Consider the following 17,421-nt stretch of genomic DNA (forward strand, 5'->3'; position numbering starts at 1 on the left):
TCTTCATCTTCTGGGCACGTCAGCTGAGCCGGTTCAGGCAGAAAAGGAGCGTTGCGCAAGCGCGCCCAAGACGGTCCCAGGTAACTCCCATCTGACGGGCGAGGCGTAGCCGTCGCCGCCGGAAGTTTGGCGTTGCTGCGCCGCGGGAGAGGCGGTGGTGGCGGCAGAAGCAGCTGAGTGTCTCCCGATACCCGGATGTGAGGCGGTCTGCTAGCTCTCGTCGGACCCTTGGCCCGGAGCGAGGAAGGTACGGTAGCGTCCCGACCGCCCCGCCGCCTGCTGTCGCGTCGCCAGCGTCCTCGCCTCCCTGTTGCCAGCCCCTCCGGAGAGTCGGACGCTTCTCCCCCTTCCTGTCCGCCCCTCTGTGTCGTGCTGCCTCGCACGCCCTTCCTACTCCTCGGGTCCCGGCTCCTGGCGCCCCTGAGAGGGAGTGGGCGGCTCGGAGGCGCGGTCGCCTGAGGCAGGCAACCAACCTGCGCGGCTCGGCTGCCCAGTCGCCGCATCACCTGCCGCGGCCTGCTGGGTGGTCAGCGGTAGTAAGGGGCCATGGCCGAGGACTGGGTCAGGCCGGGGCTCCCAGGCGGCCGCGCGGGCTTCCGGAGCCCCCGAGGTGGCGTGCAGCCTTTGCGGCGGCCGGGGAGGTGTCGGCGCCGGCCCGCAGGTTGCCCGGCCTCGTCCCCACCCCCGGCGTCTTTCCTTCCGTGCGTCTCCCCCGAACCCGCCGTTCCAGCCCTGGCGGAGCTGCGGTCCTGCGGCTCGCTCCCCTGCCCGTCGCCCCCCGCTGATCCTGCGTGAACCCTGAGGCCTTTGCAGTCTGCTGGGCGGGATGTGAGGATCCTGGCCTCACGGCCCTTAGATTGGGAGGGGAGCGGTGGCCCGGGTCCAAGGTCATAGTGTGGTTCTGGTTGGACAGGACTGTCTGGGCTCAGGCAGGGCTGCTCTGGAGAAGAAATTGGGTGTGTTGAGGGGCATAGTGAAGTTTGTAGAGATAGATGCGAGCAGAAGGGAATTGGGTCCTCGATTTTGATCACTATTCTTAAGATTGTTTTATAACGGGGGTTTGTTTTTCTCGGGCAGAATGGGAGAGATAGCAACTCCAAAAACTGGAGAACATTGCCACTCCCAGACCCTTAACCTCCCCCTCCCTCATCCCCAAATGTTTTGTTTTGAAAACCCGCACGTACGGTATTTTCCAGGAGTGGGGGCGGGGGAGGAGGAAGGAGTTAAATCCTTGAGGTTTTAGAAGCACTGTGCATCTTGTTTTCGGGTAGCCTTCGGTAGCTGAAAAGGGATTCTTTTAGCAGGAAGTAGTTGCAGCACACAGTATTTGAATAGTATTATCAAACGATGTTTCAGTAAATAGCCTTAACAGAAATCAGTAAAAGAATGCTACTTAGTGGAAGAGTAGGATGTCGGTGTGCTTTGTTTTTTCCTCACCTAAACGTTATTTAAAAAAAAAAAAAAAAAAAGGTAAAACACAATTTCAATTTCAAACATTTTGGATGCCGTGAATTATGTTATATTCAGCCTCTTCTGAATAAGTCCTTAGTTTCTGCTTTACACAAGGGATCAATACCAATGGAACTTTTTTAATTTGAAAAACTTTAAAAAATCTCACCGTGGAATTAGAAATGAGAGTGGGATAAAAAGTGCTTAATTTGGAATCTGCAAATTCAGACCTAGAGCATGTGCAGAAATGAGAAAACTGTAACAGACACTTCCCCCTTTTGGGCAGAATGCAGTGTATGCCCCTTAGGTCAGATGTGTGTCTTTGGAAGTACCCTTCTTAGAACAAAACCTCCCTTATGTTATGAGCTTCTGCCCACCTTACTAATTCCCGGGTAAAGAAAATATGCTGTCATTTCTCGTTGATTAGTATTATAATTCTGTAGTTAAAAAGTAGTTTTTTTTAACATCAGACCCAAACAAGATTTTGTGCTAGGCCTTTAAATCGGTAAATTATGCTTCCAGAAGAACTGAAAAAGGACCCTAATTAATGGATGTCATTAACCTCTTTTGCTGGATGGCCCTTTTTAGCCTGGTAATTCATCACAGCACAAAGCTGACTGTAATTATTCTAATAATGAAGGAGACTAGCATTGCACAATGGATTTTTTTAATAGTTAAATATTTTTTCGTGAGTTTTGTTAGCAGATTTATGTTACATGTTGAGTAATTTGAATAACCTCAGCTGAAGGTGATCAGAAGTTTAGATGGTAGGTAGAAACCAACTCCAGTAAAATTGTTACCATACATAATTCAATTAAGGGCTCTGTTAACCCCTCTGAAGCTCAGCCTTCAGTGTTTTTCTGTGCATCCCTTTTTGTTGGCACAGCAAAAGTTCTTTGGCTCTATTTCTGCATAAGTTCTGTATATTAGCTACTGTGGTTACTTTTGATAATAACATCATTCTGTTTACTTGACCATCCTGTCTTTTTTGAGGGAGCTACATCTTAAGCTTAACTTCATTTTAGTACACCTGAGGAAATCAAGATTTATGTCATCTGCGCTCTTCAGCTTACTTTAAAGATTTATGGCTTCATATGTGAGATTCATGAGAGATAAAACTCAGAATATAAATTAAAAATGGGGTTTTAAGTATTACTTTAATTTTTATTTAATTAATTAATTTATTTTTGGCCTCACCTCGCAGCTTGCAGGATCTTAGTTGCCCTACTTGGGATGGAACCCTGGCCTTGGCAGTGAAAGGGTGGAGTCTTAACCACTGGACTGCCAGGGAATTCCCTTAAGTATTACTTTAATATAGTGGTCTCAGACTTTTTGGTCAGGATCCCTTTACATTCTTAAAATTATGTAGGACTCCAAATAGCTTTTGTTTTATGTGGGTTATATCTATTCACAGTTACTGTATTTGAAATTAACAAGTATATTTATTAATTCATTGAAAAATAAATAATAAACTAATTGCAGGTTCATATAAATAACTTTTTAAATGAAAAACTATTTTCCAAAAAAAAAAAAATTAGTGAAAGAATGGCAACTGTTTTACATTTTTGTAAATCTCTTTAATGTTTGGCCTAATAGAAGACAGCTGGATTCTCTTATCAGCTTCAGCATTCAATCTTGATATGTTGTTCTGGTTGAAGCATATGAAGAAAATCTAGCTTCACACCAGTGTGTTGGGAGGAGTACTTTAATAACATTTTCAGATAATTGTGATACTCTTCTTTGACTCTACAACAAAACTCAACAAGTGGTAATTGCCTTTTTTTTTAATAAAGGTGTTTTTTTTTTCCTCTTAATATTTATTTATTTTGGCTGCACCAGGTCTTAGTTGTAGCATGTGGGATCTTCCTTGCAGCGTGCCCGATCCTTTTTTAGTTGCATGTGGGCTCTTAGTTGTGGCATGCATGTGGGATCTAGTTCCCTGACCAGGGATTGAACCTGGGCCCCCTGCATTTGGGATTGCTGAGTCTTACCCACTGGACCACCAGGGAAGCCCCAACAAGTGGTAATTTCTTAAAGGTTAGTTGCAATGTGGAATCTGAAACTGTATCTATATACTTTTCACACAATGTTGCGTTAAATTTCATTGGTCTGTTTGTGGTTTGAATTGATCTTTTACCTGTGTATGATTTTGATCCCATGAACCCCTTGAATGGGTCTCTGGAATCCCCATAGTCCCTGTACCGCACTTTGAGAACTGCTGCTTTAATGTAAATAATTTAATAGTTTAGAATTAATGTAATTATTGAAGCTGAAAGGGATAAAGGTAATATGGAAATAGAGTTGATAACTAGTTAAGTGAAATGAGTAACTAAGGTAAATATATTTTTTCATGTTTTCTTTTCATCAAAAATATTATATCAGTAAATTAATAAATGCTTATGATGTGCCAGGAACTGTTCTAAGGACTTTATATTAGGAAATATTTCTATTGTATCATCTTTAGTGATGGTTAAGAGAAAGGCAAGTATAATTTATTTTTTTCCCCTACAGATAGTACAGTCTTTCTTCTTTTTTTTTTTTTTTTTTTTTTTTTTTTTTTTTTGCGGTACGTGGGCCTCTCACTGTTGTGGCTTCTCCCGTTGTGGAGCGCAGGCTCAGCAGCCATGGCTCACGGGCCCAGCCGCTCTGCGGCACGTGGGATCTTCCCGGACCGGGGCACGAACCCGTGTCCCCTTCATTGGCAGGCGGACTCAACCACTGTGCCACCAGGGAAGCCCAGTACAGTCTTTCTGACATATCCTTTATAATGCAGATATAGTTCCACTTTAGAAGATATATAATACCTAGATAATTTCTCTGTAAGGTATTTGAGATAGAAAATATGCTGATCCCTAGCATCTGTCACTGTTTATGTTTAAAATATGTTGTTTTAGACTATATTAACCCATCAGAAAATTGAGTTATTAAATAAATACTAGTAGTGTTAATGAAGATAATCCTGTTGACATGGAAATTTGTTTTATTTTGTTAAATCATTTCAACTAGTATTTGAAACTTTGTTGTGACCATGGTCACTAAATGAAATTTTTCTTCAAAAACAAAAATAGATAATTTTCATAAGACAAATTTAGGTTTATTTAAAAAGCCTGATGCATATTAAAGTCTGTTTAATTTCAGATTCACTTTTTTGGTAATAGCTTTATGGAGATATAATCAACCCTTATAGACTACAACTCTGGGGTTTTCAGTATATTCAGAGTTGTGCAACCATTACCACTATCTAATTTTAGCATATTTTCATCATTCCAAAAATGATGAAAATACCTATACTAACATGTTATTCCTTTTTTTTTTTCCCCTGCCCACTTACTACCATCAATCTGCTTTCTTTTTTTGAAGATTTGTTCTGGACATCTCAGATAAATGGAATCAAACAACATGTGGCATTTTGTGACTGGCTTCTTTTACTTAGCATAATGTTTTTAAGGTTAAACCATGTTGTAACATGTACCAGTACTTCATTCCTGTTTATGGCTAAATATAATATTCCATTATATGGACATACCACATTTTATTTATCCATTTGTTCATAGACAGTTGGGTTGTGCCCACTTTTTGGCTGTTATGAATAATGCTGCTTTGAACATTTGTGTACAGGTTATTGTGTAGACATCCAGTTTCACTTTTGACCTTTCCCGATATATTTTACATAGATATAAACACTATATAGTTTTTTTTAATATGTATAAATTTATTTATTTATTTTTGGCTGCGTTGGGTCTTCGTTGCTGTGCGCGCGGGCTTTTCTCTAGTTGTGGCGAGCGGGGGCTACTCTTCCTTGCAGTGTGCGGGCTTCTCATTGTGGTGGCTTCTCTTGTTGCGGAGCACGGGCTCTAGGCACGCGGGCTTCAGTAGTTGTGGCTCGCAGGCTCTTGAGAGCAGGCTCTGTAGTTGTGGCACACAGGCTTAGTTGCTACGCGGCATGTTGGATCTTCCCGGACCGGGGCTCAAACCCGTATCCCCTTCATTGGCAGGTGGATTCTCAACCACTGCACCACCAGGGAAGCCCTATATAGTTATTTATTTCACGACTGATAAGTACATTCTTTTTTGATATGAAAGATTCAAACATTGCATAAACATATAAGTAAAATGGGAAGGTATTTTAAAAAATTCTTTGTATACCCTTTCATCTCCATCTTTTACCACCCTACAGGTAAGTACTATTGATATTTTAGTGTGTATTCTTTCAGTGTGTTTTCTTTGTGTTAGAATACTTATATATGACACATTAATTTATCTCTTTCTTACAAAATTATGCAATTTATGTACTTCTTATTTCTAATGACTATCAAAATTCTACCTTGGCATTTTGTTTTTTTCTCCTTTGGACATTTGGGCTGTTTTTGATATTTTTGCTAATGTAAATGCTACTGTTGTCATCGTTGCTGTCGTGTAAATTTTTTTTTTTTTTGGTTTTATTTTCTTGATGTGGGTGGATGGTAGCATCATAAATTGTGGAGAACAGACATAGTGGAATGACCTGACTGTTAGATAGTTGAGTTTAAGGTGCCTTTAAGACATCAGGATGGACATGTCCAGTATGTTGTTGGATATCTGAGTATCACTAGGGATGGAAATTGTGTTGGGGATATTCATTTATATGTTAATGGCTTACAGGTAGTAATCGAAAGTATGAGTATAGATGAAATTATCTAATGTGTGTCTTTTGTGGTAAGAGAACAACACTTGGGGAATGTTAATTTGTAAGAGGCCAGTGGAAGAAGAGAATTAAAAAAATTAAATTGTCCATGTCTGTCTTTTTTAGAGTTTTAACTAATAATGTTGAGTTTTACTGAATATCTATTATAAATCTAGTGTAATAGAGAGAATTTGTCTTTGAATGTTTGGAAAAATTTATTAGGGACGATACCTTGTATTACTGTGTGTGTTTTTGTTGCATTCTGTTAATGGTTTATTGTTGCTTCAGTTGTGACATTTTATATGTTTTTGGTTAGTGGTAATTAGTTTATGTTCTTTAAAATGCTTTTTAGTCTGTAAGTATTAATTGGGCGTTTTAGAAGGTGAGAAATACTTGGATTACCCTAAATAGTGTGTGAATGGATTGGCAGGATACACAGAGAAATAAGGAAGAGAAGACTATTTGTAGAGCCAGATCTTGTGCAAGGAAAAAACAGGAATCACCAAACACTAGGCCTTATAGAAACCTGAAGATAATTCAGGACTCAGAAGGTTGCTGAGAAATTTCCTCTGGGGGAATTAAAACAAGGTAAGCCAGATGTTCAACCAGGGATGATTTTTGCCTCCCAGGGAATATTTGGCATTGTCTGAAGATATATTTGACTGTCAGAACTGAGGAGAAGGTGCTCCTGGTATCTAGCAGGTATACATCAGGGATGCTGCTGTTAAATACCCTCCATGCTCAAGACAAACACCACCACCACCACCACCCCACCCCCTGCAAAGATTTTATTTGCTCCAAAATGTTAGTAGTGGTGAGATTGGAAACCTTGCATGTTGGCTGCTCTTCGGTCAGTAATCTCTTTGGGGGCATAGGGGCAGGAGTTTCAGGATATAACTATTTATGAACTACCTAAGGGCCCGCACTTTTTTTTTTTTTTTTTTTAAAGCAGGTACATGTCGGCATGGTGAATTTTCAGAAAGGGGTTATGAACTTGACAAGCCACCAGACTCAGATTTTCAGTGAATATTTCTCTTATCTCTTGGATGTGGCAAAAGGATTGTGTAGTTGAAATGGACTAAGAATTGGTAGGTTATCAGAGTTTAGGCGATTAAGAACCTATGGTCATTCATGTGAATTTTAAAACCTATGATGTTTGTAATAGTTCGGTTTGAGAAGATTATGCTTGAAGAGTTTTTGGTGATCAATAGATTACTATAGTGAAGAAAGAAGGTATAAGAGCAGAATGGCATAAACCTTAGAAGAAAAGTGGAAAAAATTTTGCATGTGACATGAAAAACGGCTGTGCTGGGAACACTGTAGGTCCCTTGATGTGATACAGCCTGCTTAGGAGGTGTATTAGTTTCCTATGTCTTCTGTAAAAAATTACCACAAACGTAATGGCTTAAAACAACAAAAATTTATTTTCTCACGGTTTTAGATGCCCAGAGTCAGAAATCAAGATGTAGGTGTGGCTATGCTCTCTTTATAGGTTTTAGAGGGGAGTTTGTTTTTGGCCTTGTCCAACTTCTGGTGGCTGCCCTTGCATTCTTGGGCTTGTGAGCACAGAGCCCCAATCTCTGCCTGTTTTCACATTGTTTTCTACTTTCTGTGTTTGTCTCCCTATGAGTGTCTCTTATAAGGATACTTGTCACTGGATTTAGGGCCCACGTGAATGATCCAGGATGACCTCAAGATTCATATTTTCACTGGGAAAGGGTTTATGTGGGCTTCCAAAGGAGAGGGTTAAGAAAGAGTGAGATCCACTGTGGAAATAGAGTCAGGAGGAATATAATAAAGGAAACGATAACCGATACGAGGAGCTTGCATTTGGTTGGTGGATGTGCATGACTTGTAGGGCCTTTGAGACTGGATCTATGCAAATTGAAGGTCTTCGGTGTTAGAAAAATGATGCTATTGATAGACCTTTTAGTCTTTGCTTTATGCCAGGTTCAAACTGAGGATTGCCGAAAAGTTGTCCTGTGACCTCAGAAGCAAAATCTTTTCCAGCTGGTTGGATGGCTTTCTGAATTTGTACCAGTGTTTTATGGAACTGAAGAGACTTTTGAAGTAGTTGGGGAAATAGACCTTAAGTAAATTATTTTGGAATTGAGAGGTGTACTGAGCTGAATTCTGCAGTAAATCTTTTGACAGAATTACTACACCTTGAGATGGCTAGAAGTTTCCAATGATGTATGAAATATCAAAAGCAGGTTGGGCAAAATAGTCCTAGGGTTGTATAGAAAAAAGGCTGTTTGATTTTAAGAAGTGTTTTTCTGGTGGACATGGGGGTGGTTACATTGAGGTGATAGGGTAGTTGTTTTTATTTGACTGGTTGATGTCATGTATTAATAGAATTCCTAAAATTCAGTCATCTCTGTGTTCCTTTTATCAATTTTACTTGGTAGTGGTGGACCACTTGGCTATGCCCATGTTGTGTTAAAAATGCTAACTTGTTTTAATTTAAGGCTTTCATGTATCTTTTTGTATATGAGATTAGAAATGTGTGTGTAGTGTGTGTGTGCACACGCACATGTGCACACTAGTTTTGTTATCAAGACAAATTTTGTATTATTTTGGGTAACTTGTTTTTTTCTGCATTCTGGAACAGAAAAGTTATCAGTTATTTGAAAGCAGAGCTGTTCCTTCTGCCTGGAACACTTTTTAGTCTCAGGTGGGAATATGATTAATGCAGTCAAGGGATAGCAAGGGGGCCAAGATAACTGGAGCAGAGTGACCAGGGGAAAAACTAGGAAGTAGTTAATAGTTAATATGAGCCTTTGCTTTTGCTCTGATTGAGATGGGAAGTCACTGAAAGGTTTTGAGCAGAGAAATAATGGAGCCTGACTTAAATTTTAAAAGGACTACCTTGGCTGTTTTGTGTAAGAAGCTGAAGGGGGCGGGGGATGCAGGGGAGGGAGGAACAAGGCTGAAGGCACAGTTACCAATTAGGAAGCTGTTGCAGAAATCCAGGTGAGGGATAGTGATAGCTTGGACCAGGGTGGTAGTGGTTGAGATGCTAAGTGGTCAGATTTTGGATGTGTTTTGAAGGTAGGTGAGTTAATGATGGCTTGAGTGGATATGAAGTTTAAGAGAAAAGTTGGGGTTGACTCCAAGGCTTTGTTCTAAACACTTAAGGATGAACATGTCATTTACTGAGATGAGGGGGAAAATCCTTTGGAAGCTTTACGTTTAGGAGGCAAGATTAGGGGTTCAGTTATTGACATGTTAAAGTTTCGGATGTTTAGTAGTTCAGTAAAAATCTCTATGAATAGTATTCCTGTGAGTTTAAATTTTTTGTATTTCAAATTATATTCTCAGGCATTTCTAGATTCTTTTTGTTCTCATTTTCTTTGACCTATTGAGTAAATTGGGATAAATTATTTTCAGAATTTCCATTTTGGTGAGATTTTAAAATACATTGTATGCGCATTCTAAATTTAAAAAATGGTTAAAACCTTTATATGCCTGACCTGTTGAGTGTCAGAATAAATGGACAGAAATGCAATAAAAGTGGAGAACTTTCTCAAAAATTTCAAAGTAATACATGTACATTGTTATTAAAGTCAAATTGCACTAAAAGCCATACAGTGTTGAATATCATCCCACTCCTCACCTTTCCGCATCTCCCAGTACCTTTCTCCAGGAGCTGCCACTTTCACTCTCCTAGCTGTTTTCTTTATATCTAGCTTCATAGTTTTGGTGGTATGCAATAACTTCTATATTTTGATTGATCAACTTCAGATGTTATTGACTTTTTGCCTCCATAGTTGAGAATTAGCTCTCCTGCTTTCTTCCCCATATACCTTAATAGAGTTACATTTCAAATTGTTTAAGCCAATAGTGAGTGGTACTATAACTATGTAAATATTGTTTACTGCCGAGCTAAGTATTTTTCTGAAACTATATCCCCCTTTTCACTTTTTCGTGGAGTTAGTAATTGCCTCACTTTTCTTTTGCTTAATTTCCTAAGATGCTAGGGCAATTTTTCTCCCCAAATGTCGCATGCCTGACTATTATTTTTTGTACTCAAACAGCAGGTCCAATCCCTTCTCTAACCCACCCACACTACCTTCAGGGTTCCTTTTGGGATCCTTCATTCCATCTGTTTCATTGTGGGTTGGTTGCTCTCTTGGCCTGTTCTCTAAAGTGTTCGTGCAGTTAATACTGCCACTGGCAGCAAATTACTTAACATTCTTTGAATTCTCAGACTTTTTTGGGGGGGCCTGTCATGCAGCTTGTGGGATCTTAGTTCCAGGGATGGAACCTGTGCCCCCTGCAATGGAAGCATGGAGTCCTAACCACTGGACTGCCAGGGAATTCTCAGAATTCTCAGACTTTTAAATTTTAGCCCATTGTGGTGGTTTTCCATTGCCTTTTTGGATTTCTTTCTCCTTTCATCTCTCTTCCTCCTTTTTTTTTGTGATGAGCTTGTTCAAATTTCTTGTCTGTTTTTTCCTTTGATTGGCTCTTTTATTGATTTGTAGGATTTTAATAATATCTGTACATACTAATCTTATGTAGGTTATGTTTTACCTTTTACATTTTATATCTATGATCAGTCCATTTGGCATTTGCTTTAGTATATGGTTTGAGGTAGGAATCCAGTTTCACTATTTTCCCCATATGATATCCAGTTGTCCCAGCACTATTTCTTTAAAAAAATCTATTTTCCCAGCTATGGTATTGTATATCATAAACCAGTTGACCATAAACGTGAGCCTGATTCTGGGCACTCTGTTTTGTTTTGTTTTTTTTCCAACATTTATTTATTTATTTGGCTGCGCCGGGTCTTAGTTGCGGCACTCGGGATCTTCGTTGCCTTGTGCGGGATCTTTTAGTTGCGGCATGTGGGATCTAGTTCCCTGACCAGAGATCGAACCCAGGCCCCCTGCACTGGGAGTGCGGAGTCTTAACCACTGGACCACCAGGGAAGTCCCTGGGCACTCTGTTTTGTGTCATTGTTCTGTCCCATTGGTCTATTTGTCTATCCCTGAACCAATATCACACGTTACTGTGGTTTTACAGTAAGTGTTGATATCTGGTAGGGCAGGTTCACCCACCTTGTGGTTTTCTTAAGTGTGATTTCTTATGGTTTATGTAAAATAGATTTTTAAAATTTCCAAACATCTGGGCATTTTCTGCTTAGACTTTTGTGCGTTATTCATTTCTAGTATAATTGCATTGTGATCAGAGAGCACTTGTGGTATCATTCCTTAGATGTTTGTGGAGACTTGCTTTAGGACTTGTATTTGGGGACACCTTTGTAAATGTTCTATGTGTGCTTGAAAAGAATATATTTTGCAATTGTTGGGATAATGTGTATGTATTTGTTTTTTTTTAATTTATTTTATTTTTTGGCTGCGTTGGGTCTTCGTTGCTGTGCGTGGGCTTTTCTCTGGTTGTGGCGAGCGGAGGCTACTCTTCATTGCAGTGCGTGGGCTTCTCATTGCAGTGGCTTCTCTTGTGGCGCACGGACTCTAGGTACGCAGGCTTCAGTAGTTGTGGCTTGCGGGCTCTAGAGCACAAGCTCAGTAGTTGTGGCGCACAGGCTTAGTTGCTCTGCAGCATTTGGGATCTTCCCGGACCAGGGCTTGAACCGTGTCCCCTGCATGGGCAGGCGGATTCTTAACCACTGTGCCACCAGGGAAACCCCGTGTATATCTTTATTAGTTCAAATTTAAAATTACTTGTCTTGTTCATAATTCTGTATAATTAGTTCATAATTCTGTACATTGAATTTTTTGTTCATTTGTTTTGTTTTTTTGTCTGCTTGTTCTATCACTTGCTGAGAGGGGTGTTGCCAAATCTCTAAGTTACAGTTTTGGATTTATATATTTCTCCTTGTAGTACTTTTAATTAGGGGACTCTATATGTCAATTTGGGAATTACACGTTTTCAGACTATGTTTTTAGGTGTGTGCAGTTTGAAATTGTTACATCTTCCTGTTGAATTGAAGCTTTTATCATTAAGGTATGACTCTTTAATATTGCTTTTTGTTTTAAGGTTCTTGGCTTTTTGTTTTGGTTTGGTTTTTACCACACCACGCCACTTGTGAGATCTTAGTTCCCTGACCAGGGATTGAACCCGGGCCCTCAGCTATGAGAGCACGGAGTCTTAACCACTGGACCACCAGGGAAATCCCCTAACAGACTATTTAATGCTTTGGTGTGCTCTAGAGCAGGCGCTGATAAACTGTTTTGTCCCTTGGGCCAAATTTAGTCAGTTCTCCTCCTTTCCTTCATTCCTCAAAATGGTTTTACATTTTTTTTTAAGGGTTGTAAAAAAATAAACAAAAAAACAAAGAAGAATACGTAATCATGACTGTATGTGAGCTACAAAGCCTAAAATATTTGCTATCTGCCCCTTTGAAGAAAGAGAATATCATGTGAGTCCACCCATGACAATAAATGGTCTTATCAAACCTTATATTCCATCTTTGTTGGTTTCTTACCTTTAGATTCACTCTTGTTCTCCAGACTCCTATTGATGGTTAGTGTAGAGACTGTTTCCTCCTAGGACTGATCTCTTATTTCTTTGGACTGTGTTGGGATCTAATTCTCATATGACTGGGGAGAATTGGTATGTATTTCTTTTTGAGGCATCTGCTCCAGGTGCAGTAACTGAAAGGTTTTAACTCAGAAGGCTGGTTGGGGGTGTGTGTACCTTTGTAGGCAAGGGATTTGGGAGTTTATAGAGTTTTCAGCCTCCCTGTGTCTGCTCTAGATGTCCCTGCATCTTTGTCTTGAGTTCCCATTTACTACCCACTTTGTCAAAAAAATAGGAGCCCACTGGTAGTACTCAGCAGGGTGGGAACCTGTATCATTTCTAGCAGATATACACCAGAACAAATACTAATTTTTTATTCTAGTACCCTTCAATTTGCTAATATTTCTGTTTGTCCTTAAGCTTTGGGTGATTTAAGGAACATTCTAATCTGTACATGAGTGTAGATGGATGAATGCTGCTGCCCCTGTTTACTTCCTGCTTTTGAGACCTGTAACAGAAATGATCATGACCCATTGAATACTGGGCACGAATCCAAGAAGCAGGCTGTCAGTGGAGGACACTCATTTTTTTTTCCTACTGTGAAAATTCCACTTCTTCCAAGTGCATCTTGTATTGGATAGGTGTAATGCACTGCTACTCTGTGTTCTGCCCATTTTAAGGATACAGAAATTGTAGTTGGATGGTCTGTTAATATCAAGCATAAAGTTCTCAAAATAGATTATAAACACAGGTCTTTCTGGTTAGGACCCCCTCCCCTTGTGTATCTGGAGAAACTGAGTAAAAATTAAAAATAAGTAGAAGCCTTGGGTTGATACTTAATTCTGTCTTTGGAAGCTACCCCATATGGGGCAGCTGGTTCACAGAGACTTTGCTTCTCAAGAATGAGAAATGGGATTAGAAGGATGGAAGCAGCTGCTACTTAAGGTCAGTGTTTTTCTTGTCTCCATGAAATTTGGAGCAATATACAGAATTGACAGTTTCTGATTTGCTGTTGTGCCTAGAAATTAAAGGTAGCCTAGTTTGCTTTTCTCTTTTTTAAAAAATGGTTTTAGCAAGAAAAAAAGGACTCCGGTTACTAATGTGAGGAATGAAAGAGGGGATATTACTAACAACCTCACAGAAATAAAAGAGGATTATAAGAGAATACTATGAACAGTTGAATACACTAACAATTTTGATAACCTAGATACAATGAAAAAATTCCTAGAAAGAGATTGAGTCAAGAAGAAATAGAAAATCCAAATAGACCTATAACAAATAAAGAGATTGAATTAGTAACCAAAAAATTATCCAAAAAGAAAAACTCAGTCCCAGATGGCTTTACCAGTGAATTCTATCAAGTGTTTAAAGAATTAACACCAAGCATTCCTAAACTCCTCCAAAAAATGCAAGAGGAGGGAATACAGCTTAGCTAATTCTATGAGGCCACGGTAAAACCCTGATACCAAAATTAGACAAAGACATCACAAGGAAAGAAACTATGGTTCAATATTTTTATAAATATACACATAAAAATTCCTCAACTCAGTACATGCAGACTGAATCCAGCAACATATAAAAAGGATTATACACCCTGACGAAATGGGACTTATCCTAGCAGTGCAAAGTTGGTTCAACATATGAAAATTAACAAGGTGAGATACCATGTTAATAGAATAAAGGGGAAAAAAATCACCTCAATAGATGCAGAAAAAGCATTTAACAAAATTTAACATGTTTCATGATAAAAACATTCAACAAAGTTGCAATAGAAGAGCATCTGTGAAAAGCCTGTATCTAACATTATACTTACCGGTGAAGGACCGAAGGCTTTCCTCCTAAGATCAGCAATAAGACAAGGATATCTGCTTTTGCCACTTTTATTCAACATTGTACTGGAGGTTCCAGCCAGGACAATTTGGCAAGAAAAAGAAATAAAGGCATCCAGATTGGAAAGGAATAAGGAAAACTATATCTGTTTGCAGATGACGTGGTTTTATATGGAGAAAATCCTAAGGAATCCACACAAAAAAACCTGTTAGAGCTAATAAATGAATTCAACAAGGTTATAAGATACAAGAACAACATACAAAAAGCAATTGTATTTCTCTCTACTAGTGATGAACCACCCAAAAAGGAAATTAAGAAAATAATTCCTTTTATAGTAGAATAAAGAACAATAAAATACTTAAGAATAAATGTAACAAAAGAAATGCAAGGCTTGTACACTGAAAATTACAAAACGTTTAAAATTATTAAAGATGACCTAAATAAGTGAAAAGATATCTATGTTCAAGAATTGGAAGACATTAAGATGGCAGTATTCCTCAAATTGATCCTCAGATTCAGTGCAATTCCTTATCAAAATCCTAGATGACTTTTTGGGCAGAAATTGACAAACTGATCTTAAATTAATATCAAAAAGCCAAAACAATCTTGAAAAAGAGAAATAAAGTTGAAGGAGTCACACTTCCTCATTTAAAAACTTAACTGAAAAAAGAGCCAATGGGAGTTCCCTGGTGGCCTAACGATTAGGATTCCAGGCTTTCACAACACTGCGTGGCCCAGGTTCAATCCCTGGTCAGGGAACTGAGATCCCGCAAGCCACGTGGCGCGGCAAAAAAAAGAGAGAGAGCGCTAAGAATATACAGGGGAAAGGACAGTCTCTTCAGTAAATGGTGTTGGGAAAACTGGACAGCCACATGTAAAAGAATGAAACTGGAACACTATCATACACCATACACAAAAATTAACTCAAAATAGATTAAAGACTTGAACATAAGATCTGAAACCATAAAACTCTTAGAAGAAAACATAGGCAGTTAGCTCCTTGACAAAAGTCTTGGTGATGATTTTTTGAATCTGACACCAAAAGCAAAAACAACAAAAGCAAAAATAAACAAGTGGGACTGCATCAAACTAAACAGCTTCTGCACAGCAAAGGAAACCAACAAAATGAAAAGGCAGCCTACTGAATGGGAGAAAATATTTGCACATCATATATCTGAAAATACATGATGAATTCATATAACTCAATAAATAGCAAAAAAAAAAAACAGTTCAAATAAAAAATGTGCAGAAGATCTGAATGGAATTCTTCCAAGGAAGACATACAGAGAGTTAACAGGAACATGAAAAGATGCTCAGAATCACTAATCATTAGGGAGATGCAAATCAAAATCACAATGCTATATTACCTCATACCTGTTAGAATGGCTGATATCAAAAAGACAAGAAATAAAAAGTGTTGGCAAGGATGTGGAGAAAAGGGAACCCTTGTGTACTGTTAGTGGAAATGGAAATTGGTGCAGCCACTATGGAAAGCAGTATGGAGGTTCCTTAAAAAATTAAAAATAGAACTGCCATATGATCCAGCAATTCCACTTCTGGGTATTTACCTGAAGAAAATGAAAAACACTACCTCAAAAAGATATATGTACCCCCATGTTCATTGCAGTGTTATTTGCAATAGCCAAGTTATGGAAACAATCTAAGTGTTCATCCATGGATGAATTTTTTTACATCAAAGGACTCTTATCAAAAATGTGAAAAGACAGCCAATAGAATTGGAGAAAAATATTTGTGGTTCATACATCTGATGAGAGTCTAATATCCAGGTAAAAAACTGTTTCAACTCAATGATAAAAGGAAAAATGACCAAATTTTTTAAATGAGGAAAGGGTTCAAATAGACATCTCCAGAGAAGAAATACAGATGGCCAATAAGCACATGAAAAGATGCTCAACATAATTACTCATTAGGAAAATACAAATTAAAACTTCAATGAGATACTACTTTACACCTAAAAGGATAACAAAAATTTTAAAAATTAATAATAAATGCTAACAGGGTTGTAGAGAAATTGGAACCCACACACATAGCTGGTGGGAATGTAAAATGTTGCAGCTGATTTGGAAAACAGTCCCTCAGAAGTTAAACACAGAGTTTCCATATGGTCCAATGGTTATATTCTTAGGTATATACCCAGGAAACTTGAAAACATGTTCACATAAAAACTCCTTCAGGATTATTCATAGCATTATTTATGATAGCCAAAAAGTAGAAACAGCCCATCTAACAATCCGTCAACTGATGGATAGGCAAACAAAATGTGATATATTTATACAGTGGAATAGTATTTAGCCGTAAAGCACAAGATATTACTGAAACATGCTGCAACCCTGCTTGAACCTTGAAAACATTACGTTAAGTGAAAGAAGCCTACCACAAAAGGCCACATGTATTTATGATTTCATTTATATGAAACATCCAGAATAGCCAAATTCATAAAGACAGAAAGTGGATTTGTAATTGCCAGGGACTGGAAGGGGGGTGAGAAATAAGAGAATGACTGCTAATGGGTTTGGGGTGGCAAAAATATTCTGGAACTACTGGCAATTGTTGTACAACTCTGAATATACTAAAACCTACTAAATTGTACACTATAAATAGGTGAATTTTATAGTCCTATCTCAAATTACATCTCAATTATAAAAAAATTTTTTTTTTCTGACCACACAACGTAGCTTAGTTCCTCATCCAGGGATTGAACTCAGGCCCTCAGCAGTGAGAGCACGGAGTCTTAACTACTGGACTGCCACGGAATTCCCGAATATAAAATGGTTTTAAAAAAATCACTTTAAACTTAAAAATATATTGGGTGATGTAATCTAAATATTTTAATGATTAAAATTTGAGTATATTTTATTATAATGTACTGTTGGGAAATTGGATGTACTCTTCTTAAATTCTCAGGTACTTTCTAACATATATCTTGTAAATTATCTTTCTATATAAATGTTATTGTGGGTTTTTTGAAG

The 17,421-nt window shown here is 38.6% G+C and overlaps 1 protein-coding gene across 5 annotated transcripts in view; it reads left to right on the top strand.

The window, feature by feature from the left end:
- Positions 1-34: 34 nt before the first annotated feature.
- ESCO1 (establishment of sister chromatid cohesion N-acetyltransferase 1) overlaps positions 35-17,421 on the top strand; it is a 77,617-nt gene continuing 60,230 nt past the window's right edge. For 4 of the 5 annotated variants that reach the window (XR_003795187.1, XR_003795189.1, XM_029233318.1 and 1 more), the window contains exon 1: positions 171-247. The gene's annotated coding sequence lies outside the window, so the exon portion shown is untranslated. Of the gene's footprint in view, positions 248-17,421 lie in introns of all 5 variants that reach the window. The other variant, XM_029233307.1, reaches the window with a different exon arrangement.

Source organism: Monodon monoceros, unplaced genomic scaffold (assembly GCF_005190385.1).
Source record: "Monodon monoceros isolate NGI ecotype Baffin Bay Population unplaced genomic scaffold, NGI_Narwhal_1 Super_Scaffold_1, whole genome shotgun sequence".
Classification (NCBI taxonomy): domain Eukaryota; kingdom Metazoa; phylum Chordata; class Mammalia; order Artiodactyla; family Monodontidae; genus Monodon; species Monodon monoceros.